Source organism: Chinchilla lanigera, unplaced genomic scaffold (assembly GCF_000276665.1).
Source record: "Chinchilla lanigera isolate Chin_1 unplaced genomic scaffold, ChiLan1.0 scaffold00094, whole genome shotgun sequence".
NCBI lineage: Eukaryota > Metazoa > Chordata > Mammalia > Rodentia > Chinchillidae > Chinchilla > Chinchilla lanigera.
The window spans coordinates 6699309-6724563 of record NW_004955495.1 but is presented as its reverse complement, the minus strand read 5'-3'; the positions used below and the strand labels follow the sequence as shown (position 1 = coordinate 6724563).

General features: G+C 53.5%; 2 protein-coding genes across 2 annotated transcripts in view; one reads left to right on the top strand and one right to left on the bottom strand.

The window, feature by feature from the left end:
* Positions 1–15374, bottom strand: part of Sbno2 (strawberry notch homolog 2 (Drosophila)) — a gene marked incomplete at its 3' end in the record, with an annotated part of 61627 nt that extends 46253 nt beyond the window's left edge. The window contains 2 exon segments of the mRNA XM_013505095.1: positions 11139–11397; positions 15294–15374.
* Positions 15375–25155: 9781 nt separating this feature from the next.
* The window catches only part of Stk11 (serine/threonine kinase 11), a gene marked incomplete in the record, with an annotated part of 21214 nt that continues 21114 nt past the window's right edge, over positions 25156–25255 (top strand). The window contains 1 exon segment of the mRNA XM_005405988.2: positions 25156–25255.

Sequence of the window (25255 nt, the reverse complement as noted above, 5' to 3'; positions counted from 1 at the left end):
AGAATGATCAGGGCAGCAGGGCCTCGCCTGGGGGTGAAATCCTACCACTCCCTTCCTGCAGGGCCTGGCGACTGGCCAAGGATCAGGGACACCCTGTGGCCATGCTCCCCATTAGCTCCCCTGCACTGGCTGGCTGGGCTGGATGGACAGGTGGCCATCCTGACCCAACACCAGGCCAGGCCCTCACAGCTGCACCAGCTGCTCCCCCGCCCCTCCGAAGGCTGCGGAGTCTGACAGGAGAATGGTGATGGGGGCCGGCCTAGCCCCTTGGTGCCTCAGAAAACAGGTCTTCTGACAAGCACTTTCTTTTTTTTTTTCCCCCCTGTAGTACTGGAGATTAAACCCAAGGCTTCTGCAACAAGCTGCATCCTCAACCTTTTTTTAAAATTTTGAGACAGGGTCTTACTAAATTGTTCAGGCTGAGCTCAAACATGCAGTCCTCCTGCTTCAGCCTCCCAGAGTGCTGGGATGACAGGCCTGTGCCATCACAAGCAGGTTCTTCTTCTCTGTAGAGTTGTGGATAGAATCCAGGGTTTATGCCTCCTAGGCAAGCGCTCACCAGTGAACTACACCTCCACCCCTTTTCCTTTTGTTTAACAAAGTACTATACTAAAACAGTGCATGCAAAAGATTTCAACTAAAAAATAACATGACAGAAGCTGAGTGTAGTGGTGCACACCTGTAATCCCAGCACTCAGGAGGCTGATGCAGGAGGAGTGCCACAAGTTTGAGGCCAGCCTGAAGGACATAGGAATTTCAAGGCCAGCTTGGACCACAAATTAGATCCTGTCTCAAAAAAATAAAAAGAAAAGAAACCAGTATGCCTGAAATCTCAGCACTCAGGAGGCTGAGGCAGGAGGATCACTTTGAGTTCAAAGCTAGCCTCCACTATATAGAGAGTCCCTGTCTCAAAAACAACAGGGCCGGGGATATAGCTCAGTGGCACAAGAGCCTGCCTGGCCAGCACAAGGTCCTGAGTTCGATTCCTGGTACAAAAACAACAACAAAAAGCAAAAAATATATCAACTAAAAAAAACAAAGCTTGGGGCTAGAGATTTAGCTCAGCGGCACAGCGCCTGCCTGGCAAGCGCAAGGTCATGAGTTCAATTCCCGGTACAGGAAAACAACAACAACAACAACAACAAAAAAAAAAACAAAAAAAACACAAAGCTCATGTAATATTCTTGAGGCCCTAGCTTCATCCTTGGCACTAAGGAAAATAATAATTACTTATTACACTAGGTGACTTGGTGACGAAAAAGCTATGATCATAGTAAGATAAACACTGAAGGCTGATTTAGCCAAAATGCAGGCGTGCATATGCAAGCACACATGCACGCACACGAAAACCTGGGGAGGCAGCCCACGTCTATATCGCGTCGTGTGGCAATGCTGTTTATCATTTTTCAAAGATAGAATGCTTGGGGCTGGGGATTTAGCTCAGCGGCACAGCGTCTGCCTGGCAAGCACAAGGTCGTGAGTTCGATTCCTGGTACCAGAAAAAAAAAAAAAAAAATCAAAGATAGAATGCCTCGCATCCCAGCTACTCAGTAGGCCGAGCCGGAAAGATCCCAAGTTTGAGCCCTGTGGATAATTTAGCGAGACCCTGTTTCAAATTGAAACATAAAGGGCCTGGGGATTTAGCTCAGCGGCACAGCGCCTGCCTGGCAAATGCAAGATCACGAGTTCGATTCCCGGTACCGGAAAAAATAAAAAAATAAAAAATAAAAAAGGGCTGGGGCTGTAGCTCAGTGTGAAGGTCCTGGGTTGGATCCTCAATACCACCTGCCCCAAAGTCTGAAATTCTCTGGCCTCTGCCTGCCCTAACACTGCTCTCCAGCTTCCCATCACCCTGTGTGTCTCGTGGCCAACAGGCCCTGAAGAGCTGCACATGGGTTGCCCCCTGGCTCCCCTGAGGTCCCGGGGCAGAGAGGTGGCAGGTGGCATTGTCCTTTGAAGCCTGGCAAGCAGGATCCCTGCTCCCCAGCGTGGTGCCAGGTGAGTACATGGCACAGACCTGCGGCACAGGCACAGGTGGGAGAGCACAGCGCTCAGGCTGACTGGGCCCCTCAGCCCTCAACTCGTCGACCGCAATGTCTGCCTTGGCAAGTGAGTGCAGTGAGGTCTCCAGCGCACGCTGGGCCCCTCCCCCACCAAGCCCCCAGCCGTCTGCAAGGCCCCTGGCCCGCACACAGCTCAAGACCAAGTCCTTCTTCCTCAGCTTCTCCAGATCTCACCAGGGAGACAGGACCTGGCTGCCAAGAACAGGCACCTCCTGGCCCAAACTCAGGGTCCAGGGAACCTGGGCGCTGGCTGCCCCCACTGCGAGGCCCACGTCTGGGCCCCCCAAGAGCACCCTGGGCTGACACACACTGCATGATTCGCCAGCACCTGCTCCCAGGAGCCCATCTCCGATCCTGGGGGGACCCCAAGCGCATCCCTGAGCTGTGTGAGGTGGAGCCAGCAAATAAACCAGGTGGGGGAAAAGGGTTGGCCTGACCCCCAGTGCCATCCCAGGGCTACCCAGCTGAATCCAACCTCCTGACCTGACACCCAGGGAGACTGAGGCCCATGACAGGACTCTAGGCCCTCTCTACCCCACTGGAGGGGCTGCAGACCGCCCACCTCCACACACCTGCTTGGGCCACCCTCCACCTGTCCTGGAAGCCAAAGGCACAGGGCTAAGGTGTGGCTGCTAGACCTCGCAGACACCTACCCAGACAAGGACATAGCAGGGGCCGCGGTGACTGGTCTATGCGGGGGACACATGAGGCCAGGATCAGACCCACAGTGCTGAGAACTTGTCCCCATCAGGGGGAGGGGACATAGGGGGCAGAGGGAGCAGGGTAACAAGTAGGTGTCCCCAAATACACTTGTGAGGGTGACCTTATTTGGAAATAAGGTCTCTGCAGATGTAAGAGGTGTGTGAAAAATACAGTGAATGTTTAGATTTTATGAAAATGTACAACAATAAAAGGTACGTTGCCACGAATCCCCCTCTTCAAACACGCTTACCCATCCTTCTTGCTATTTTCTGAAGCAGCTCGGGAAATCCCCCTATGTGTCTTTAGCTGCAGGGTCCTGGCTGCCTTGACGTTCTGAATCGATTCAGAACATCTTCCTTTTGTGGTCATCTTGACTTTGGAAAAGAGCCTGAAGTCACACACTGTCAGACCCGGGGAACAAGGTGGACGAGAACACATATAATGCTTCTACGAGCTCCGCAGCAGCGCTCGCAGTATTTTTTATCACACCTCATGAAGACTCATGAAAAGAGGACTTCCAGAACTGCTGCAGAAAGTAACAAGAAAGATGGGCTAAGTGTGCTTGAAATGGGGGGGGATTCGTGACAATGTGTCCTTTACTATAAATTTTTTGTGATTTAAAAAACACTATTTTCGGGGCTGGGGATTTAGCTCAGCAGCACAGCGCCTGCCTGGCAAGCACAAGGTCGTGAGTTCTATTCCTGGTACCGGAAAAAAAAAAACAAAAAAAATTTTAAAAATAAAAAACACTATTTTCTTTTAAAAACATATGGGCCCACCATATATTTTGGTCACACCTGGTAGCTGGCTGAGATGAGGTCATATTGGAGAAGGACGGGCCCAAACCAAACAATTTGTGTTCTTGTAAGAAAGGGAAATTTGGACACAAATTTCCGAACTTGAAAACCTGGCCTTGGGGAGCAGATCACGTGAAGGCAAAGGCCTGGGTGACACAGTGCAAGCCTCGGGGTGCCTGGAGTGCCAGGAGCTAGAAGAGGCAGTTGGGCCCTGCCCAGGTCCCACCCCAACCGGCGTCCCAGACTCTGGGCTCCAGACCACGACAGGACTTTTGTTGTTATTTTTCAGACAGGGTCCAGGCTGCCCTTTAGCTCACTATGTAACCCAGACTGGCCTCAAACTCACGGTGACCCTCCTGCATCAGCTCCCTCTCCCTCAGTGCTGAGATCACAAGTGTGCGCCACCATGCTCAGCTTTGGGACAGGATAAATTCCGGCTCCCCAGAAGCCTAGTGTGAGGTGACTGCAGGCCCCGGAAACTCGCTCCAGCATAGGCCAGCCCTGACCTTTGACCAACTCTCTAGAGGCTAGGACGGGCCCAGTGCTATGACCATGGGTGTCAAGTCTCCAAGGGGCGTCTGGAACCCAATCGCCCTGGGATGCCAATGCTGGGCAAAGGCCACGGTGCCTGACCTCGGGCCCTCACAACCCAGGCACACGCACACACAAGCCAGTGCTTGGGCCTGGAATTTTATGAGCAGCCCAGGCAGGAGGCCCTTATTTGAAGGACGAGGACAAGGCAGGCCTGGTGAGAAGTGTGGGAGGCTGAGGACATGGACTTTTTTTAAAAGTTTATTTTTGATACTGGAATTGAACAAAAGGCCTTCATACTAAGCTACATCACCGGGGGCTGGGGATTTAGCTCAGCGGCACAGCGCCTGCCTGGCAAGCACAAGGTTGTGAGTTCGATTCCTGGTACCAGAAAAAAAAAACAAAAAACAACAACTAAGCTACATCGCCAGTCTTTATGTTTTTTATTACTTTGACACAAGGTTTCGCTAACTTGTCCAGGTTAGAGCTGGAATTAGTGGTCCTCCTGCCTCAGCCTCCCAGAGTGCAGGGATGACTGGCATGTGGGGCACCATGCATGCCTGGCTCAGGTTTGTTTCTTGAATTTCCAGTTCCTCCCTTGCTCTCCCCTGGGCAAGCTTGGTGGCCTCAGCTAGAATGACTCCCACAAGGGAAGGTACAGTGGGGGGAGCCCTGGGTGTGGGCGTGGGCGTGGGCTCCGGGAACACCAGGCCTACCATGGGCAGCCACGGCCCTTTCCTGGGAGCACACAAGGGGTCGTGGCAAGAATGCCGCACATTGCAGTCTGATTTCCAGAGGAATTCCCCACCCCTGGCTTCCAGGACCTTCTGGGGACAGAGCCGGCAGGAAAGCACGAAAGACAGCTGGGCAAGGAAAAGCAGGCCGTGCTTTGTCAAATGGCCTCCCTTCCCGGCTAGGTACAGAGCTAGCGGAGTCAAGAGGGGGGACACTGAAGCAAGCCCTGGGCCGCCACAGCTTGGCTCATGGGGAGCAGATGGCGTCAACACAGCAGCCTCACATCTGACCGCACTGCTCGGGATTCAACATACAGTGACCGGGTTGTACCAAGTCCGGGCCTGTCAGCACGAGGCCAAAGGCAGGCCTGGAAGTAGGTTAGCAAGGGAAGCCCTGGACAGGGGACTCCTCAGGGGCCCCTACCTGACCTGGTCCCCGAAGCAGCAGCTATGTGTGGGCAGAACCACGAGAGGACCCCACTTACCCCGGTGAGGGGGCTGCTGTCTCCAGAACCAGGGAGAAAGAACAGAGCAGCTGGGGCCCCTCGCCACCCAAGTATGGGGCAGGCACGAGCACTCAGCCCCATGTGCCAGGGATGCTGACACCATTAGAAAGACAGTGCCGTCCGAGAAGTCGGAATAAGCCCCCAACAACTGGACATGGAGGTGCACACAACTGTCATCCCAGCACTTGGAAAGTTGAGGCAAGAGGACTACTGTGAGTTTGAGGCCACCCTGGGCTGAACAGCAAGATCTGTCTCAAAGAAAAAAAAAAAGGACTTCAGACCCAGTGGGTGTAATAGAGCCAGCCCTCACTGGACGTGGTAGCACACACGTGTCATCCCACACTCTGGGAGGCTGAGGCAGGAGGATTGCAGTTAGAGGACAACCTGGGTAACTTAGCAAGACTGTCTCAAAATTTAACAAAATAAAAAGGGCTGAGGATGCAGCTCAGTGCAAAGGCCCTGGTTCCACCCCTAGCACTGCACAAAAAAAAAAAGGCATCTGACACCTGAGCTTTGGTCTCTGAGCCCTGGTCTTCTCTCAGGGTAGAAGCTGAGTCACTCGCCCTCACCCTTGACTCCCTGGATCTTTGAAACTGACCGGCCCTTGTTCATTTGAGGCCCGCCTGGGGGGCATCTCTGTCCGCCCTCTTGCAACTGGCCCCACTTGATTTCGGAGGCCCCCTGCAGACATAGACACCTGGACAGCGATGGCGAGGCTGCCTAGTCCTGGTGAGTGGCCCCACTGACTGCTGTCCTCATCTCCCTCATCCGGCCCATGGGCCAGGAACATCACACAGGAGCTTCGTCACAGCCAGGAGGGCCGAGGGGTTCTGGAGGGAGCGGGGAGATCAGCCTCTTCTTGGGGCGACACCGACAAGGACCCAGAGTAAGGCATCTGCATCTGCTCGAGACCTGGGCTCTCCACCCTGGCAACTCCACGCGGGACAGTCAGGCCCACCTCTGAGAGAGCACAGACTGGGTAGAGTGAGCCTGGTGCCCGCCCTCCTGTTGCAGGGCCAGGTAAGCGGAGCTCAGCCCCAAGGTGTCAGCTCTGGTTTCTTACCTCTTATACCCTCTGTGCAGATGTCACAGGCGGCTCAGGGCGGCTCTCAGCTTCTAGAGGGTGACAGTTCCCCTACCACGTCCATCTGGAGCCCCTCAAATGCTTGGGGTCTCTGAGTCACCCTCTGCCTCTTGGGGTGGAAAGGACCCAGGGGATGTCACAGCCCCCCCTCCAGTGTGATCTCCCACCTAAGACCCTTCACGGGACCCCTCTGCAGAGCCCCCTGAGCCCTAGAAGGCACCATAGGCTGTGAGGAAATCGAAGAACAGGGTATCTCCACCACCAACCCCAGAGCACTAAAGCGCCAGCTGCCACCTGTGGGGAAATCAAGGCTCTTGAGTAACTAGCGGAGCGAGAGCACAGGGACAGGTTCTGGGAAGGGAGTCCCCCTGCCAGAGGGCATCCTCCTATTCGAGCTGGGTGGGTGGGGAGGGCCGACTGGGGTGCACATGGGCCCCACAGGTGGGGACAGTGAGGCCTCCTGCACAGGAATGTGGCCCTGGGTTTCCAGATGGGCTGGTTTTTCAAGAGAAACCATAGGTCTGGGTTGGGGGGTGACGTTCCCTGGTTCAAAGTGGGCAATTCACGCTGCCACATCTGGCCCCCTAGTGCTGGGCACCTTCCCTGGGTTTCTATGCAGCCTGGGCACTGCCACCCAACCCCAGCTGTGCCCTGAAATACCCCCAGGGTGACCCCGAGAGCCCCTTGCACCCACTGGGGGATCCAGGAGGCCTGAACTTGGGGTGAGGGTAGTCACTCTAAAATCTGAGGAGCACCCCAAAAATGCTCCTGGCTGGCTCATGTAGGCCTGAGCTATACCAACAGGCACTGAACCAAGACCCAGCCAGGCTAGGGCAGGAGACTCAGACACCCCACTTCTAAGGACACTCTGGTCACTCTGAGCGCCCCCTGCCCAACGAGCTCTGCTGGTCACCTCCATCCAGATCTGGACACCCCAACAGGTCCCACATCCCCACACAACACAGAGACCACTGAACACACGCTCCACCCACCCTGTTCCAGCCCACGGCGACAGGCAAGCACTCGCTCAGTGCACCTGACACCTGGGGACTGGCCCGTTTGGGGCAGGCGGCCAGGTGCTCCCGGACCCTGGGGCAGGGACTGTCTCTTCAGCTGTCAGTGTGTGGCCCGGCTGTCCTGCCCAACAGCAGTGAGTCAGTCTAGAAAGGTTTTACTGCGTGCCTGGACCCTCAGCCCTTCTGTTGTCCAGGGCCTTTGGCCTGCAGGGGTGGAAGACTCCCAGGAAAGCTAGTGACATTCCCGCAGGAATCTGGGCACATCACTGTCACTTTTGAAATAAATCACATCAGGGATCCAAGGCCAATGCCACTTCTTTCTGTTTCACTTAGGGATCTGTTCCTGCTTGGGACGGGCCATTGGCTCTAGGACTACTGACCTGCACCTGGGTCACCAGCAGCCCATGGCAAGGCCTATGGAACACCTGTCAAGACCCAGCCCCCCCCTCTTGGGGGATGTGGGTTCTGAAGTGGCTTTAGGGTCTGGATTTAGGACACAGGGAGAAGGCACCTGCAGAAATGAGCCACAAAACACCAACAGGGCAGGGCGTGGTCATCCCAGAACTCCAGAGGCTGAGGTAGGAAGACTGCAGCAAGTTCAAGGCCCGCCTGGACACATAAGTGAGTTTAAGGCCAGCCTGGACTATAGAGCAAAATGCTGTCTCAAAAACCAGAAAAACAAAAAACAACAAAAAAACAAAGACTGACTGCTGCTCTAGGGCAGTGGGCCCCATCTGCCACTCACCAATCTACCACTACTCCTCAGCTCTGAGCAGTGCCCAGCACAAAGCAGGGGACCAAGAACGCCTTCCTACTGCTAATGCCCCCCTGGGCCTGCACAGCAGAGGGCGCCCCCGCCCAGCTGGCCGCACAGCCTCCTCAGCACTGGGAGCTGCAGGCCACCATATGTGCTCAGGTCACTTCCTTGCCCCTTGGGTCCCAGTAGGTGTGAGTCTGGCCTCCAAGGGGCCCCATGGCTCCTGCCTGCCATCCAAAGCCCAGGGGAGTCGGAACCCCAGGCTACCGCCTCCTGCAAGGACAGAGTGTCAGGGAGAGACAGAAGTGCTGCTGACTATAGGCCCCAGGCAGGCAGATCCCATTCACCAGGAGTCCAAATCCCCCAGGGCTGCTCCTCCCACCCCAAGACAGCACTGGGAGGACATGGCCACGCCTCCCATGCAGGGAAGCAGGGGATCCGGAGCTGGCAGCCACCATCAGCAGAGACCACGAGGACATCTGTCCTTTAATCCCTCTAGGTCCACATTTAGGACTCACATCCGTGAGGGTGGGGGTTCACTCACAAGGCCAAGGCAGGACCCTGGGTGACCTCGGCCTTGGGGTGCAGCCAGCATCTAGCCATACCTGGCCCTCCCCACACCCCGTCCAATCACACAGCTCTCTGGTCTAAGCCTGCCCACCAGGAATCCCACAGACGCAGGCACAGGCGACACACACATCCCCACATGCACACACAAGTGGGTGTGCATGGTACCTGTGCATGCTCACACTGGCACAGGTGCCCAACAAGCATATATACCTGGCGCTTGCACACCCACAAACACTTGTGTTCTTACTGTGGGCACAAGTACACACATACAAAATCTGGGGCTGTGTTGGTGATGTGGGGTGCAGGGGCCTCCTCCACACAACCCATCTTGCCAACCTCCTGGTATCAGTACGCTGATTTCATATTCTGTTACACTCCCTCACCCACCAAAAACCGGGAAAGAAGCTGATCCCACCCTCGAAGGGCAGGCGGCCCCCAGGGACACAGATGCGTCTTTATTAGGCCATGCTCTCCTGCTGTGTCAGCGTTTCCTGCCAGGTCCCCTAAGGAGGGGTGTCTGTGACACTGCTGGAACTCAAACCAAGCCTAGGCTGGTCAATCCCAGGATTGGAAGGCAGGTATGAGACAGGCCTGAGGGCTGTGCCTTGACACACAGGCCAGGTACAGGCTCTCTGGGCCTCAGTTTCCCCATGAGGGTGGAAGGCAGAGGTTGGCCCTGGGACCCATGGCTGAAGCACTCAGGATGTGGACCAGCTCCTACACACCTGTTCCCTGCCAGACTTCAAAGCCCATGAAGAATCCCCCTAGAAAAGCCTGTCTGCCCAGCCCTTCTCCCTGCTGGAATCCTACTGCAAGCAGGTGTGAGCAAGAGCTGGGGGCCCCCAGGGCTGGCAGACCTGCTTCCACACTTCCCCTGCCAGGGAGGCCTGGGACCACCCCCACCCACCAGGGGTGTGAAAGGCAACTCCTCCCCACCTCTGGGGCCTCCCCTGGGAAAATCCAGGATGGAGACAACCCGCAAGGCTGGAAAAAGGAGGGCACGCTCAGGAAGAAAGGGTAGGGACGCCCGCAATGCATCCCCAGGGGGCCTACTCCCTACCACTCTTGAGGCATCAGCCCTAGAAACTCCTGGGGAGGGGTCCAGAGCTGACCAACACCCTAGAGCCAGCACAGCTGGAAACAGCTGGCCCATTCACTTTCACAGCCAGAAGCACTGCCCCTGGGAATTTCTCTGAGTTCAATTCCTGTCATCAGCAGGGCCCTAGGGTTCCTCCCCTCGGGTGCCAGGCTCCTGGCCTGCCCTTCACCTCACCTGACAGCAGGTTCACGAAATTCCCAGCTCAGGGCACCCCCTTGCCACACTGGGCAACATTCACCACCCCCCAAACTGCCAACAGGGGTCCCACAGCTGGCTCCAGGGCCAGGCACCCTGGTTCATCACTGGCAGGGTGCAGCAGATGGCATCGATCTCTCCTGGGCAGGAAGGACATTCCAGAGAACGTGTGACCCACAGGCATTCCAGGAAGCGGAGCCCGGGGATGCCCTGGTGGCACAGTCTACACACTGAATTTTTCTTTTAACTTCACAAAATCACTTCATCAAGGGAGACAGCCCCTGCACCAGAAGCTGCAAGGCTCCCGGACCCCACAGCCCAGGCCACTCCGGGTTCGTCTCTGCAGGCCCCACTGGGCTCCTACCCAGGACCTGGGGTGCTCCTGAGAGCTATAACGGAGCAGGACGCCCCTGGGGGCGCTCCTCTGCCCCATCAACCTCACCGGCCCTTAGAGTTCCTCCGGTTCCAAGCCACTCGGGCTGTTACTCCACCCCACCGGCTGGGCAAGCCCCGCGAGGACGCCTGGGGTCTGCTATGCCCAGGGAGCCTCCTTCCAAAAGGGACGGGGGTGGTGATTCCCAGCGGAGACAGTCCCCAGGGCTGAGGACCGGGAGTGTTGGGAGCAACAGGGTCAGGGGTGGGGCGGAAGGGGTCCTAGATCCCCAAGGAGCCTGGGGTCTGGGACGACCGGGACAGGAGAGACTTGGAGTGATCCAGAGAAAAGGGCCAAAAGATCCACAGGGTTAAGGGTCACAAGGAGTAAGATGTCAAGAAATCAAGGAAACACGAGTTCAGGGTCACCAAGGGGTTCCAGCGTCGCCGAGGAATCTGGGATCAAGGATTCCCAAAAGGAAAGCTCGGGGCCAACACGGAACGCCGCACAGCGAAGCCGGGAGAAGAGCGGGCGGGGGTCGCGGCGCGGGCAGGGTCAGGGGTCGCAGAGGGCGGGGCCGGGAGGGGTCGCCGCTGCCCGCGCCCGGCGAACCCCGGAACCCCGAAAGGGAGCACGACGCCCCTCGCGATGGGCCGTACGGGGTAGCGGAGGGGCTGGGTCCGCGGCAGGAGAGCTGGCCGGACCCCTCACCTCGGAATCGGGTGCGACCGGACGCGGAGCTCACGACGCCTCAGTTTCTCCGAGCCTCTTAGCGGCTGCCGCTCACTTCCGGGTTTCGGGCGCCATCTTGGGGGCCTCGCGTACTTCCGGTCACGCCGTGGGGCGGGGCTTTGTGGGGGCGGGGTCTTCAATAAGCGTGGGTGGTGGGCGTGGTTTGTGTGCGAATCTGGCCCGGCGCAGTGCTGGAGATCCAGGCTTGTTTCAGCTTCCCCAGCCTCAGATTCCTCCCCTGCAACACGCGGGGAATTCGACCCTGCTTTGCTGTGCAACACAGCTCCTTCCTCAGCCCCCTCCGCGCCTTTGCACACGCCAAGCTCACCACTTGCAGCCCGTGTTTCTCTACCTTTACTGCCTCGCCTCCAGTAGTTCTAGTAATCACCCATGCATCTCTCTCCTCCAGAATACAGACCAAGGGCCAGCCACCATGCTGACACACACAGGGTCCAGAGGTTACCCCAAGAGAGCTAGGTCCTTTCAGGCACGGTGGGGGCCCTGTACCCTTCCCCTCACAGGCTTCCAGCGGCCCAGTGAAAGCTGTCCGGATTTGCCTGTGCGAAGAAGGAAGTGAGGCCTGGCTATGATCAGAGCCCAGGAACACACAACTTTCAAGACCCTATGAAAAATGAAAGCACGGGGACCTCAATGCAAAAATTATTAAGAATTACCAAGCGTGGTACTACACACCTATAATCCAGCTACTCAGGAAGCTGAGGCAGGAGGATCTCAAGTTTAAGGCCAGCCTGGAGCTGGTGGGCCAGGCCTGTGCAGACACCTTCTTTCCAGCCTGGTGTCAGAGATGACTACACAGTCACCTGGACCCAACTCAATATCAGCAGACACCTTCTGACCCCATTCCAACCTCAGAGTTGGAGTTTGCTTATCTATGACCACGTTTTTTTCATTCAGCAAACTTGGAGCTATGCCTCTCTGACAGGCCTCAGCCTAAGCAAAGTTGCAGCCCAGAGAGAGCTCAGTTCTCTGGTCTGCCCCGAGAGAGCGAGCCAGGACCAGGCACTCCCACAGGCACCATAAGGCCTAGAGCCTGAGGAGGCATGAAGTCTCTGCATAGCGCCTCATAGATGGCTGCATGGTAGAGAGCATACTGAAGCTGGGGTTTTGAAATTCAACTAGGAGTTTGCCAGATAGCGATAGGAACAGTAATCCAGGCAAAGTAAAAGCTGTTTAAAGACCTGGTCTGAGGGCTGGGAATTTAGCTCAGTGGCACAGCACCTGCCTGGCAAGCACAAGGTTGAGAGTTCAATTCCCGGTACCGGAAAAAAAAAAAAAAAAAAAGGACCTGGTTTGACATGGAACCAGCAAACAGAATTTAGCTAAAGGTTTCCTGTAACCCGACATGAAAGGAAAAGGGACAGATGGGTGAACTGAGGGCCAAAGAGGAAAAATGATTTATCCAGAGCAAGCTGCACTTTGAGATGCTATTTTGGGAAATTTGGGTTACAATCTTGACTGTGAAGTTATTTTACTTTTTCTTAATTTTCTTTTTTTTTTTTTTTTGAGGGGGGATCACTAATCCAACACAGGGCCTCATGCATGCTATGCTGAAACCCTCTTCCAAACTTAATGCACAGGGCAGGGGATATAGCTCAGCGGCACAAGCGCCAGCCTAGCAAGCACAAGGTCCTGAGTTCCAGTACCACAAAAACAAGCAAGCACAAGGTCCTGATTCCCAGTACCACAAAACCAAAACAAAAAACAAAGTTTATGCACAGTAGTCACATAGAGCACCAGACACTCAGATTCAGAGGGTGGATAAGCTGGCGTGAAGGGTGGATGATGCCCGGTCCCTCTTTCTCATTTTCTCCCACACAGGACCCATGTGGCCCTGTGAAAAATGAAAACACAGGGACCTTAATGCAAATTGTTCTGTTTTGTTTTGTTATTTGTCTTTTTGAGACAGGGTCTTCCTATGCAGTTCAGGCTGGCCTTGAGCTCACTTTGTAGCCCAGGCTGGTCTCAAACTCAAAACAATCCTCCTGCCTCAGCCTTCCGAGTTCTGGGATTACAGGCGTGCGCCACCATGCCTGGCCTTAACGCAGAATTTTAAAAGTACCAGACAGAGGCCCATGCCAGTCTTCTCAGCTGCTCAGGGGGCTGAAGCTGAAGGATCTCAAGTTTAAAGCCAATTTAAGCAACTTAGTGAGCACCTGCTTCAACATGAAAGGGTCTACCCTAAAATCCTAAAAGGGTCGGGGATGGAGCTCATTGATGAGCACTTGCCTAGCATGTGGGGGACCCTGGGCTATGTCCCAGCATTGAAAACAAAAAAATAAGGACGAAAAAAGAAAAGAGAAAGAAAAAAAAATTTTAAAAGAAGCCAGTGACAAGGCGACTGCTCTGGGGTCCTCTGCCCAGGCATTGGGCTGGAGTCACATGGAAGCCCTGAGAGAGGGACTGGTATTACCTGCCTTCCACAGGCAAGGAAACCAAGACGCAGAAATGGTCTGTGGCCACTCAAAGGTCACCAGTGAAGCCTGAAAAAGACATGGATTCGGCCTGTGCCATGTCTGCCTCAGCAAACTGAGCAGCTGTCTTGGCTCCTTCTGCCTGAAATGGGGCAGTTTGCTGGGGCCAGGCTGGGTCGAGCTGGCTCAGCAAGCAGGAATGTGCAGAGACCCAGGACATCTAGGGAATTAGTCACATTAGGGGATTTCCAAGGAATCGAAGAGTTGGCCTTGGAGAAGACCAGGGACCCAGCTCTGGAGCTCTGGGTGTGGTGCTGCCTCTTGCTGTGTGACCCTGGGGAAGTTAGATAACCTCTCTGTGTATGCATTGCCCCCTTTTATAAAATGAAAACAGGAGTAGTGACAGTAGCTACCAGCTGGGTTATTCAGATTCTTTTTTTTTTCTTTTTGAGACAGGGTCTCGCTATGCAGTTCAGGCTGGCCTTGAGCTCACTTTGTAACCCAGGCTGGTCTTGAACTCGCAACAATCCTCCTGCCTCAGCCTCCCCAGAGTGCTGGGACTACAGGCGTGGGCCACCACAACTGGTCTTTCTTAAATATTTCAAATGGTGGAAAACTCCAGCAAAACCCGAAGGCTGTTGATAAGGAGATTCTCAGGCCCTCAGCCTGCCCACACTGGAGCACATGCTCCCCGCCTCAGCTTCACTCCCTTTTCTGCCCAGCTGGTGGTAAGGAGACGGGTGGGTGCAGGGAGAGGGGGACGGTGTGGGGGGAGCAGCGGCTCCAGTCCTGGGCAGGTGAGGAGGGGCAGGTGCCCCTCGCCGGGCCCAGCCCAGTGGGAGCGGCGGGACAGGAGTCATTTCCTGTTTCTCCTCGACCTGGAAAGTCCCGGCCATCCCAGCCGGCCGCGGGGCCCCTCCCTCCCGCCACCCATGGCCACTTCTGCTTTCCATGCCTGCTTCCTCTCAGCCAGGGCCTGGCCCGCCCCCTGTGCCTGCCTGGCACGCGCGGGGGAAACCGAGGCAGGAGCAGCTATGCGCTGGTATGCCCGCCCCTCCCCCGGTTCCCTCCATTGCTCACTATCTCTTTCTCTGTGGGTCTCTGCTGCTCTTTGTTTTCCAGCATCCTCCGCCTCTGGCTGGCTCTCTATCTCTGTTCTCTGTCTCTGTCTCTATGTCTCTCCCTATCGCTATCTCTGTCTCTCTGTCTGTTTTGGTTTTGTGTTTTTTTTTTTTTTTTTTTTTTTTTTTTTTTTTTTGGTTTTTCTCCGGTACCGGGAACCGAACTCACGACCTTGCGCTTGCCAGGCAGGCGCTTTTGCCGCTGAGCTAAATCCCCAGCCCCTCTCTGTCTGTTTATGTCTCTGGCTGGCTGTCTCTTTCTGTGTCTCTGTGTGTGTTTCTATTTTTTCTTTTCTCTCTCTCTCTGCTTTTGCTTTTGAGACAGGGTCTCTTATGTAGTTCAGGCTGTCTGTGAACTCCTTATATAGCTCAGGCTGGTCTCAAACTCATGGTGATCCTCTTGCCTCAGCTTCCTGAGTGCTGGAATGACAGGCATGCGCTATGACCCCTAATCTCTTCCTCTCTCACTCTCTGGCTCTCAGGTCTCTCTGTCTCCGTCTCTCTGTCTGTATCTGCATCTCTCCCTGCTTCCTCCCCAAGCGACCCTCCACTGTGAGTCCCACGCTCCCGCCCAAGCCCACCTGGCTGGCTCCGGGATCCTTGGCTGAATTGGCCCCAGTGCTGTGTTTGCCTGAGGCTCCCTCCTTGATCCAGCAGCTGCTAGGCTCCGGGCTGTGTCAGTGCCAGGACGACGTCAGGGAGTCTAGCCTTGAACCCGCTGGACGAGTTTAAATCTGCAGGGCTGGGCCTTCCACCCCTGCTCTGGGCACACATAAAACCCCCATGGGTCAGGGACACAGCCAGGGGTGTGTGCAGGGCCTATGAGGATCTTTGGTCTTGGGACTGGGAAAGGGGACAGTGGTACAGTGGGGTCCCACCCTGGGCAATTGGGAGCCATGGAAGGTTACAGAGCAACAGGGTGGCACAGTCAGGTGGAACCAGCGGCCACTTGTCTGCCATCCTGTGCTGGATGGGGTGGGGCACAGAGGTGGCATTTGGAGTCAGGTTCATCTGGGGACAAGAACTAAACCAGAGAGGCTGAGCTGCTGCCCCTAAGTTGGAAAAAAGGAGGTGAACTTGGAGGGTCTTCCATCAAGGGCTGAGAGTGAGCCAGGCTGGGACTGAGGACATGTGGGGGAGGGTAAGGACCTCAGGGTGACCCCTCTCCTCCTACTCTGCACCCAGCCCCAGGTCAAATGGTGGTGAACACCTGGCCAAGTGGTGTGGCTCCGTCCCCAGGGCAATAGGGAGCTGTGGCAGGCTCCAGAGAACTGAGGCGGTACAGTTTGGGAGGGGGCAAAGCAATGGGAACGGAAGCCAAGGAGGAGCATATGCAGAACAGAGCAGGTTGTGCTGCAGGGCAGAGATTGCACCATATCCCAAGTATGTTCCCGGCCCCCAAAATCATCACCAGAGCAGCCTGGTGCTGATTCGCATCAAGTTGGGAGCAAAACTCCCAGTGTGGTGGTAAGTGCCTGTCATCCCAGGATTCTGGGAGGCTGAGGCAGGAGGATCCCAAGTTCCAGTCCAGCCCGGGGAATTTAGAGATTTAAGAAGACCCTGTCTAAAATTTTATTTTTTATTTATTATTATCATTATTATTATTATTTGCCTTTTTGAGACAAGGTCTCACTATGCAGTTCAGGTTGGCCTTGAACTCACTTTGTAGCCCAGGCTGGTCTTGAACTCAAAACAATCCTCCTGCCTCAGCCTCCCAAGCGCTGGGATTACAGGCGTGCACCACCATGCCCAGCCTCTCAAAATTGTAAAAAAGTATGGGGAAAGGTCCCAGGAGGCAGGCGAGCCACGGCTGCACCCACCAGGGTCCCCTTGCTGCACGTGTGGCCACCCTGGGACTTTCTAGATGGGCACCTAGGATGGGCGCCACCCAGCCCCAGGGAGATTCCAAAGACTGGTCCTAGTGACTCATTCTAGAACCAAGGGCTCAATGGCTCGAGAGCTGCATTTGCAGAACCTTAGGCCTCCACTGCCAGCTCTGGGCCTGGCTCCTAGGGAGTCCCACAGGGCGCGGGAAGAACTGGACTTCCCCAGGCTGGCGACCCAGGGGCAAGGACCAAGTTTCTCCCCCTGCTGGTCATTGCCTGTCCCTGCCGCTGCAGGAGAGGTTAGCAGAGGAAAGCAAGAATTAAGACTTCCAGGGTTCAAATCCCATGTCTTCCATCCACAGCTATATGACCCCAGGCCCATCCATAAGATGAGGATAATTGCTAGGCACAGTGATGCACTGTCACCACAGCCTTCTAGGAGGCTGAAGCTGGTCGATATGTTCCAGCCCAACCTGGGCAACTTCATCGTTCAACCAGACCCTATCTCAAAAGAAAAACAAAAAATGGCTGGGATGGAGTTCACTGTAAAGGTCCTGAGTTCAACCCCCAATACTACAGAATAAGAAAAAGCAGGGGAGGAAAAGGAGAAAAAAGTAAAGATAATCACAGTACCTCTCAGAGGGTTTTCGCAAGACTTTTCGAAGTACCAATGTGTGTTAGGCAGTTGGAGTAGGGTTTGGAATATGGTGAAGACTTTAAACTGAAAGAGAAATCATAGTACTACAATTAACAACAGTGAAAAGTTAAAAATAGCCAGACATGGTGGCTCACCCCTGTAATCCCAGCACTCGGGAGGCTGAGGCACGAGGATCACTGCGAGTTTGAAGCCAGCCTAGGCTACAAAGTGAGCTCAAGGACAGCCTGAACTGCATAGTGAGACCCTGTCTCAAAAAGACAAAAAACAAAACAAAACAAAACAAAACAAACAAGCCAACTGTCCATCAGTGACAAATACATACTCTGAGGTCTGTCCACACACTGGAATACTACTCAGCCAGGAAAAAAGAGGGAGGTTGTGACACTCGACACAGCTCTGAAGGACCTTGAGGATACCATGCTCAATGAGAGACACCAGACACAGAAGGGCACACAGGGTGGGCTACATGGACAGGAAACGCCCAGGACAGATAGATCCAGAGACGGGAAGTGGACTGGTGACTGTAGGGAGTAGGGAGGGGACAGGTGACCACTCATGGGCATCCACTGGGATTTCAGATAATGGTGGTTGCATATTGTGAATAATAGCAAATGACACTAAAGTGTTCACTTTAAAATGATGAATTTTGCTGAGCATGGTCTCTAATCCCAGCACCTAGGAGGCTGAGGCAGGAGGATCATTGCGAATTCGAGGTCAGCCTGGGCTACAAAGTGAGCTCAAGGCCAGCCTGAACTGCATAGTGAGACCCTGTCTCAAAAAGACCAAAAAAAAAAAAAAAAAAGGAAAGACGAATTTGAGCTGGGCGAGTTTGCACATGCCTGTAATCCCAGCACTTGGAAGGCTGGGGCAGAAAGATCACCACGAGTTCAAGACCCTGTCTAAAAAAAAAGATAAAATGATTAATTGGGCCAGGCATGGCAGCACATGTCTGGAGTCCCAGCACGCTGGAAACTGTGGAAGGAGGATAAAAACTTCAAGACCATTCTGAGAAAATTATCAAGACCTTCTCTCAAAATTTTAAAATTTTTGTAAAGGGCCAAGGAATGTAGTAGCTCAGTGCAATGGCCCTGGGCTCAATCCTCAGTGCTGCAGAAATAAACACACAAAGGGCCTGGGTTGTAGCTCACTGCTGAGTGCTTGCCTAGCATTTGCAAGACCCTGGGTTCCATCCCCAGCAGTGCAAAAAATAAAAATAAAATAAAGTTTCCATTCTGATTCCCACTATCCCACACGGGCATGGCTCCCGGAAAGCCCAGTGTAGACTCCTGCAGGAACCAGCTTCTGTATCTCGAAGTACCCCAGCTATGTCTTGTCCCCCATTTTTGCTTTGTTTTTCTGAGACAAGTTCTCTCTATGTTGTCCAGGCTGGCCTCAAACCCACAGTGACCCCCTTGCCTCAGCCTCTTGGGTGCCTGTCCTCTGTATTGGTTAGACTGCTGGTTGCTAGTAACAGGAACTTAAACTGACTTTTTATTCCTGGAACTAAAAAGCCTAGGAAGGGATCAAACTCAGAATCTCTTTTCCTCAGCACTGTGGAGATTTTTTTCTTTCTTTTTTTTTTTTTGAGACAGGGTCACTATGCAGTTCAGAGTGGTTTTGAGCTCACTATGTAGCCCAAGCTGGCCTCTAACTTGCGGCAATCCTCCTGCCTCAGCCTCTCAACTAAGCATTGTGGACATTTTAGGCTGACTCAGGTCAGTGTCCTGAGTGCTGCAGAATGTGGAGCAGTGTCTCTAGCCTCTACCTCCTTCTGTTTTTGTTTTTTGACTGGTGTCTCCATAACTTGCTAAGCTGTTCCAACTGGGCTCCAGCTTGTGAGCCGCCTGCTTTAGCCTCCCTGATGCTTAGATTCCAAACCTGTGCTACTGTGCCTAGCTTTCTACCTCCTCAAGGTCTATAGCTCCCTCTACCCACTCATAATGACCAACATGTAGCTTGTGACATTGCCAGCTGTCCCTTGTGGGTCGCAATTGCTTTTGAGTGAGTCCTAGTGGTTTAGCTAGTTTCAGGCTTGGCTGGACCCAGTACCCTCAAAGTCCCAAGGATTTGCCCACCTCTTTATTCTCTAGCTCTGCTGTTCTCCCTTGTTTTTTTTCTCTAATGGGTTTCCCCTTTATGGGGATAAAGATGATGTTCCAGCCCCAAACTTCAGTCCCACTTCAGCTTATAAACTCTAACAGAGTGAGGCCCAGGGAAGATTCTCACTGGCCCAACCTGGGTCACATGCACTTATTGAGCCAATTACTGTGGCTAACTAATGGAACGTCCTGATTGGCCAGGCTGGGATCACATGGCTGTGTGTAATCATATTATTGGGTACAGACTGTATAGACGGAAGTGTGAGGGCTGGGGGTGTCGCTCAGTGGTTAAGTACTTGCCTAGTATGCACAAAGCCCTGGGTTCCATTGCCAGCACTGAAGAAAAGGAGAAGAAGGAGAAAGAGGGGAAGGAGGGGAAGGAGGGGAAGAAGGGGAAGAAGAAGAGGAAGAAAGGAAGTCAGCAGGTGAGAACAAGCAAGGAAAGTAAAAAAGTTTTTAAAAAATCATAGGAGCAAAGTATGGTGGTGCACATCAGTAGTCCCAGCACCCTGGGAGACTGAGGCAGGAGGGTTACAAGTCTGAGCCCAGCCTAGACTATATAGCTAGAGCCTATCTCAAAGAAGCAAAATAGTAATTTATTAGTAGACACTGAATTTCATGTATGTAGCTATTTTGAGTACCCACTTCAGTGGTATTTAGTGCGTCTCGCCTGGTGGCTGTGCACTGCTCCCATCGTCCACTTCTGTCTCCCCCAGCTGAGCCTCCGTCCCCAGGAAACGCTGACTCCCATCCCCACCCCAGTCCAGCCCCACCCGCCTCCCTGTCTACGTGGCTCTGACGACGCTGGGCCCTCCTGGGAGCGGGACCCTGCAGTGCATGTCCTTCCGAGTCTGGCTCAGCTCCCTGAGCAGCCTGGCCTCAAGGTCTGTCCATGTGATAATGTGTGTCAGAGCCTCGTTCTTTTTCATAGCTAAGTAATATTCTATTGTACGAATGAACCACATTTAGTTTAGCCATTTTTCGGTCCCTGTGGATAGGCATTTGGGATTTGGGCTCTTTCCATTTTTTTAATAGGGTAGAGGCGTTAAGAGACAGGGTCTTGCTATGTATTCCAGGCTGGGCTTGAACTTACTATGTAGCCCAGCCTGGCTGTGAACTCATGGCAGACATTCTCCTGGTTGCTGGGAGCACCGGTATGCATCACCACATCCATTGTTTTTTGTTTTTATTTTATTATTTTTTTTTCTTGAGACAAGGCTTCACTGTGCAGTTCAAGTTGGCTTTGAACTCACTTTATATCCCAAGCTGGCCTTGAACTCGAAGAAATCCTCCTGGATCGTTGTGAGTTCGAGGCCAGGCTGGGCTACAAAGTGAGCTTAAGGCCAGCCTGAACTGCATAGCAAAACCCTGTCTCAAAAAGACCCCCCCCCAAAAAAAATCCTCCTGCCTCAGCCTCCCCAGTATTGGGATTACAGACATGTGTCACCACAACTGGCATACATCCACCTTTTATTGATTTGTGACGTGCTTGCTGGAGATGGAAACCAGGGCATGGTGCATGCTAGGCAAGAGCTCACCACTGAGCTGCATCCCCTGCTTTCTGTTTTACACATGATCGTACCTTTCTTGCCCCTGAGCACTTTAACGATGGTTCCTAAATATCACGGGGACTGCCCAGTGGAGTCTGCGTCTTCCAGGCTATCACATATATTGTGTACAGCTGTTTGCGCTACCCCATGGGTTCAGGTAAGGTTCACACCCTGTGAATGTTGGATGTGTCATTTGTGTGCCTTTTCATCTCTCAGCTCACCCTCCCCACCCCAATTCTTTCTAATTTTTTCCCTGTGGTTTGGTTTTCATGAAAATCAGTTGTTTTGTTTCCCACAATCTATACTCTTTCTTTCGTTTTAATTTGCTTGGTTTTTGTTTTTTGAGATAGGATATCACTAAGTAGCCCAGACTGGCCTCAAAATCCAGGTGATCCTCCTGCCTCAGCTTCTCAAGTGCTGGCATCACAGAGTTCCATAGACCAGAATTTGCCACTCTCTTTCTTTGTCCTAATTCAAGTTTTCGAGTGAGTAACATACTCCCTTGTTTCAAAATTGATTGATTGATTGTCTTTTTGAGACAGGGTCTCTCTGTGCAGTTCAGGCTGGTCTTGAGCTCACTTTGTAGCCCAGGCTGGTCTCAAACTCACAACAATCCTCCTGCTTCAACCTCCCGAGTGCTGGAATTACACTTGTGTGCCACTATGCCCGGCTTCAAAATTTAAAAGTTGAAAGAATACCCAGAGTGCATCAGTGAAGATTAACAGCATGGTGAGCTGGCCACAGTGGCCCACAATAATCCCAGCATTCTTGGAGGGTGAAGCAGGAGGATCAAAAGTTCAGCACCAGCCTGGGCAATTTAGTATCTGTCTCAAAAAATAATTTTCTTTTTAAAAAGGGCTGGGGATGTAACTCAGTGGGAAGGCCTGGTACCACAAAACAGTACCACAAAACAAAAACAAAAAACAAAACAAAATTCAGCCTGCCAGCTCCAAAGACCCAGTAATTCCACTCCTTGACACCTACCCCAAAGAAATGAAAATGTACATCCATACAAAAATGTGTTCACACAAAAATGTATACACATTCACAGCAGCCAGAGGTTGGAATCAACTCAACTATCCATAGATGGACAGAGGGACATGGAGCAAGGTCTGTCCCAACACTGGAATATTACTCAACCAGGAAAAGGAGTAAAGCTATGACACTTGCCACAGCATGGAGGGACCTTGAGGAGGCCGTGCTCAGTGAGAGACACCAGACACAGAGCATGCACAGTATGGGCTCCATGGACAGGAAATGCCCAGGGCAGATGACTCCACAGATAGGAAGTAGACTTCTGGGTGCATGGGGTTGAAAAAAGAGACAAGTTATGAGAACAAAGATTTTATGTGTTTTGGGTAGACCTTGAAGAGTGAAGAAAAGGATGCATATAAAGTGACATGGCAGCCAGGCGTGGTGGTGCACGCCTGTAATCCCAGCCCTTGGGAGGCTGAGGCAGGAGGATCATTGCGAGTTCAAGACCAGCCTGGGCTACAAAGTGAGCTCAAGGCCAGCCTGAACTGCATAGTGAGACCCTGTCTCGAAAAGACAAAAAAAAAAAAAAATTAGACATGCAGCCAGGAGTGGTGGCGCACACCTATCATTCCAGCATTTTGTAGGTTGAGGCAGGAGGAGCACAAGTTCCAGACCAGCTTAAACTACATAGAGACCCTGTCTTGAACCAAACAAAACAAAACAAGGGCTAGGATGTAGCTCAGTGGCACAGCACCTGCCTGACAAGTGCAAGGTCCTGAGTTAGATTCCCAGTACCAAAAAAACAAAACAAAACAACTGCAATGTAAATTTCTCACTGAGGGTCTCTCATATGAGGGGCAACTCTGCCCTCTTGGAACTCTTGGACTTTTAGGGATATATATGATTGTCAGGACTGGGGGAGCTCCTAGCATGGAGTAGGTGGAGGCCATCGAAGCTGCTCAGCACCTTGTAGCACCCAGGAACGCCTGCCACAGAGAGGGACCCTGCCCCAGTGTCCTCAGTGCACAGGGGGTGACAGATGGTGACAAGAATGTGTGCGCTCTGGGATTGCTGCTCCATCTGTAACAATATGACAAAGTCCAGCAAAGTGTGTCAACCCCAAGTGTCTCGCTGCCAAGGTCAGCGTGTGGGGTTAGGGTGTGTGTATGTGGGGGGTCACTGTGGTCCCCAGACCCTCGTGCCTTCACTGCGCTCCGCGTGCTCCCCCTAGTGGCCATAGAAGTCCACACACAGCCTGCCCGCACCTCTGTGACCAACCTGTGCTTTTTTTTTTTTGAGACAGGGTCTTACTACATAGCTCAGGCTAGCCTTGAACTTGTGATCCTCCTGCCTCAGCCTCCCAAGTGCTGGGATGATAGACTTGTGCTGCTACACCAAGCTCGACAGGTGTTTTACTGAACACATTAAAGCGCAAGTCTTCTGGGCCTGGAGGCACAGGCCTGTCATCTCGGCACTCTGGGAGACTGAGACAGAACTGCAAGTTTGAGTCCAGCCTAGGCAACTTAATGACTTGGAGGCCCTGTCTCAAAATAAAAAGAAAAATTGGGCTGGGGATGCTCAGTGCAAAGGCCCTTGGTTCCATCCTCAGCACTGCAAAAACAAGAACTGAGGGCCAGGGACATAGCTCAGTGGCATGAGCACCTGCCTGGCAAGCACAAGGTCTTGAGTTCAGTTCTCATTACCTAAGAAAAAAACCAAAAAAACAAAAACAAACAAAACAAAACAAAAACTGAAACCAGAAGTGGTGGCGCACGCCTGTAATCCCAGCACTGGGAGGCTGAGGCAGGAGGATTCTTGTGAGTTCGAGGCCAGCCTGGGCTACAAAGTGAGTTCAAGGCCAGCCTGAACTGCATAGCGAGACCCTGTCTCAAAAAGACAAAAAACAAAAACAAAAACAAAAACTGATGCATCCTGATTAATCTGAGAAGGCCAAATTCAAGTGTTTAATGGGAAAGCTGCTTGAGGTGGCTTCTCTCACAAACACCCAAAATCACCAGGCTCAATGGTGCATGCCTGTAACTTCAGCTACTCAGGAGGCTGAGGCAGGAAGGGTTCGAAAATTCAACGCCAGCATGGGACTACGGCTCAAAATGACAGTACGTCTTCTCTTCGGTACTGGGAATCGAACTCAGGACCTTGTGCTTGCCAGGCAGATGATGTGCCGCTGTACTATCTCCCTAGCCCTATGCCTCAAAATGAAAAGTGCTGGGGATGTAGCTCATTGATAGAGGACTCGATTAACTTGTAGGAGGCTCTGGGTTTCACCCCAGTAGAAAAAAAAAAAACCACCCCAAGGGGCTGAGGATGGAGCTCAACGGTGAAATATGTGCAGTGTGCATAGCATGCATGAAGCTCAGGGTTCAGTTCCCAGCACAAAACAAATGAACCCCCAAATACAACAAGAATCCCCGAACACCCCCAAAAATCTGGCTCATGGTCCTATTTTACAGATGAGAAGAGGGAGGCAGAGAGACTGCCGGCCCTCAGAACCTCCAAGATAGGATACCGGTTGTCCCAGCACAATAACGCAGAGTGAGCAGCCCGGTCGAGGTGTCCACCTGTTATCCCTTTTACTCAGGAGCCTGAGGGAGGAGGGTCCCAAATTCGAGCTCAACCTGAGCAACCTTGTCTCAGAACTTAAAAAAGAGTGAAGGAGAAAGCACCGACGGGCCACGGTAAGGGGCGATCTCAACCTTATCAAGCCATAGTTTGGCAGCTTTTCGTGTTTTCCAGCGAAAGCGCTTTGCTGACACGATGCCAGCTGCGCTCCGAGTTCTCCCCCGGAGTTCCTCCAGGGCTGGGCCAGTTCTGTGCGCGTCTCCTCCTCTCTGGCCCTACTGGCGCTTGATAACGTCTTCTTGCACGGAATTAGCCACTTTGGGTTACTTTTTGACCTTTGACCCCGCCCAAAGAGGGATTCGGGGAAGGGACCTGGCCGGTGTGAGGCCCTTGCCCCCTCCATGACTCCGAAACTTCCCACTACCCCGCATCCACTTCACATAGGCCGTTAATAGCCGTGACCTCCGACTTTGGCCCCAAACCCCACCGAGGGTAGCAGCCTCGCCCTCCCCGCGCCCGCTTCCCGTCCCCCTTCTCCGTGACGGGCGCCGCGATGGACCAATGAGAGCTTCGTCTCCGCCCCTGGGCGGAGCCCAGACTGGACCAATCCCCGCTCGGGCGCCCACCCGGATCCAAACGGCCCAATCATCGGCAGCGGCGGGGGCGAGCCAAAGGGGAGGTGCCAGCTGTTGCAGCCAACTGCGGTGCACATCCGCGCCGCGTGGGGGCGTGTCCCGCGACGGGGCGTGCGACGGCGGCGCGGCGCAGGGCGGTAAACAAGATGGCGGCGGCGTGTCGGGCGCGGAAGGGGGAGGCGACCCGGAGCGCCCAGGAGTGAGGCGCGGGGCCGGGAGG